The sequence below is a fragment of the Glycine soja genome, chromosome 11, assembly GCF_004193775.1.
Source record: "Glycine soja cultivar W05 chromosome 11, ASM419377v2, whole genome shotgun sequence".
In the NCBI taxonomy this organism is placed as follows: domain Eukaryota; kingdom Viridiplantae; phylum Streptophyta; class Magnoliopsida; order Fabales; family Fabaceae; genus Glycine; species Glycine soja.
The window spans coordinates 51,766,916-51,770,143 of NC_041012.1; the positions used below are offsets into that span (position 1 = coordinate 51,766,916).

The following is a 3,228-nucleotide window of genomic DNA, read 5'->3' on the forward strand; positions in this document are numbered from 1 at the left end:
TCATAAGACTAATAGACAGGTGTATTTATAGGCTAAGAATGCAGGCTTGCACCTAAGCATGATAGATGGAATATTTGGATTCCAAGGAATCTTACGGGTTATATTGAATTAGGATTATATTTTAAGGCCTATAACATACCAAGTACGAATTTTTCATCCCAATAATAAAAAAAATTACCTAAATAATATAATTAAAAAATTAAAAAAAATCATTTACACAAATTATACAAATTACTATTTAATAAATAATATAATTTATCTTGAATAGTATTTATAAAAAAATAAATATATTTAAATACTCAATATTAATATAAATGATATAAATCATTTTACATGAGAAATTGATTTCTCTCAAATTGATTTATCACCTTCGTTAAATTTTATTTATCTTTTTTTTCATTTTGACATTGTGAAACTAATTTCACAACATATTTTTTTTACTAAATCGACATTGCTTAAACAAATTAAATAAATAAAACATATTCAATTTTAATAGTATTTTTTTAAAATACTATTAAAGATTAATTCATATTTAACTACTCATAGTTTTACATTAATATAAACTATTAAAATTGAACATGTTTTAATTATTTAATTTATTTAGATAAAATAATTAGATCACTTAAATATATGCATTTTTCTTAAATTTTATTTTTATAATTTAATATATATATATATATATATATATTAGTTTTTTCTAGGAATATTTTAAATATGTGATAATAAATAGGAACTAAAAAAAAGGTCATAATTGTCTTTTTACTTTACATGAAGTAAATAATATAATTAATATTAATATTTTTTTCATTAAAATTGTATAAACATATTAAGTTAATTAGCTTAATAAAACACGACAATATAATAGAAATGCAGAGGTGAGACATCACCTGTGTGTCTAATAATAATAATAATAATGTAAAACATTTGTTTTTCAATTCTCACATTGTATGATGTATGATTGTTATTTCATTGTTTTTTTCTAAAATATTTTATTATTTTATTATTTTTTAATGGTTAATAAAAAAAAATTAGATAACATGTATCATTCAAAATTCAAAGAGGTATTTAAGATCCAACCCAACCCAATGACTCGGCTGGACACAAACTCTAACCTGTTGATCATAAGATTTAACAAATGTTGTCCAAATTTAAGATTTCAATAAACCCACAAAATAAGTACTGTAATTTATAGGCATAAAAGGTAAAGGAATAATATTGTAGCGAACTGATTTTTGCACGCTCATCTTAGAAGATCAATTCCAATATTGGAAACTTTAGGAAAAGTTAACCCAGAATCACAACAAGTAATAAAAAAACTAGCTTGCTTTGAGGTAGATGAGAGATTTCCAAAGATAGTAGTATTAAACGGGTCTTACTGGTGAACTGGTAGAACATGAGGAAAAGGCTCGTATAGTCTGCCAACTTGCAATCAGCAGAAATGTTGTTCTGAACACTTTCTCCCAAAGAAATTTTGTTGATTAGCTGCAGGGAAATTTGTTCCCGCTCTTCTCCATGGCTCCATTCATGAATTTCAGCTTTAGTGAGCAAAGGGTCTTTGCATATTAACTCTCATACAGGATAATTCTTTCTTGGCATCACAAAGTCTTTGTCTTTTAGCCTCAAGCTTGGGCAATAGTCCCCACTACCATCTCCAAGATAGATGACCCTCTTGTTATGATCTCCTCAAGATATTGACTCTTGGATTTTCTCTATGATTAGACTCTGTAAGGGAAAAATTAAGAATGTTAATCTCAGTCACTGTAGCAATCTTTAATCCATAGACAATGATAAGTGTATATGGCAAAAAATTCAAGTTAGTTTTTAATTTCTTTGACCAAGTTAAAAATTTGTATAATTATATTTTGGTCAAGAATTTATTTAAGTAGTTTAAAGCATTTTGATCATGTTCTATTTTCGCTATTTTATCATTATTTTTTCTTTTATATTGTTTAAATAATTAATTTTATTGAATAATTTTAGTTTAATTGGTTAACTTAACAAGTTTCAATTTTTTTGCTGGTTGATACACAAATTTGATCCTCAACATCGGTCAAAATTATTATATAATTTCTACTGTTTAAAAGTTAATGTGAGATCTTGAGGGCACCAATCAAAGGCCTAAATAAGGTGAGAAAGTTTGATTGGTTTTGACAATTCAGATTGACTTAATTTGGTGTATGGTCAACCGTTCATGTTAGAACTTACGAATGAACTCATTGACTCCAGTGAGCACCCATGTTCTTGAGTGTTGTTTAGTGTGAAGTTTGGAACAAAATATTGCACGAATCTAATCTAAGTGATAGTTTTTAATATTTTATAAGTAAAGGATTTGTGAAATATAGACCTTGCACATGTTTGGAGGACACAAAGTACATCCATGGGGAGACTTGTTGAAGCCATGGTAAGGCAAAATTCGTAGCCTTCCCTCTTCATTAATCTGGGTTGGTGTTGATCTCTGAGAAGCATTCCCTTATTTTTAAGTGCTTTAAAATTGTCTTGATGAAGAACATATTTGCATCGCTTACAATCCTTAAATCACACCTGAAAATCACAAAATGATACCATGTATTTCTTCCTCTCCAATTTTTTTAAAAGTGAAAAAAAAACACTATAGGAAAACGGAAGAAAAAAGAAATTAAGGAAAGAGAAACATAACATACCCTAAAACATGTGCTGCTTTAATGGCACCGGTTATTCTGGGGTGTATAGGAATCCTCTGAAGAACTTGGACAATGCCCTCAATGATTTTTTCATGGGAATGAAGCTCCATCATCATCTTATCCTATTAAAGCCAAAACCAATCCGAAATGCAAATAATAAGAAACTAAAAAATGTTGAGAATGGCTAGTAACACTCTTTTTAATATTGTCTTTATTGTTTTTTGTCAAACAAAAAAAATATCATCTTTATTGTTAGTTACAACTTATTGAAAATTTCAACATTATGAAAAAAAATCATTTAATAACATGAGACTCACAGACTTTGTTCTATTTAATAAATTTCAACTAACAAAAAAAAATTGTGTTAGAGATTATGGGTGTGGCATGACATTTTTTTAAATATGTTTTCTTGAAAAGAAAAATAAAATAGAGCATAGAACTACTCACAATGAGAAACATATATTTGGAGCAAATCAAAAGCTTACCATGAGAGAGTGTTCCAAGGCATCGTGGGAAGGAGCCGATTGAACAATTCATTGAAACCCAACTCGTCAACAACCCAATTATC

General features: G+C 27.6%; 1 pseudogene; it reads right to left on the bottom strand.

The window, feature by feature from the left end:
• Window positions 1-1,325: 1,325 nt before the first annotated feature.
• On the bottom strand, window positions 1,326-2,785 carry LOC114374667 (annotated as a pseudogene).
• Window positions 2,786-3,228: the final 443 nt, after the last annotated feature.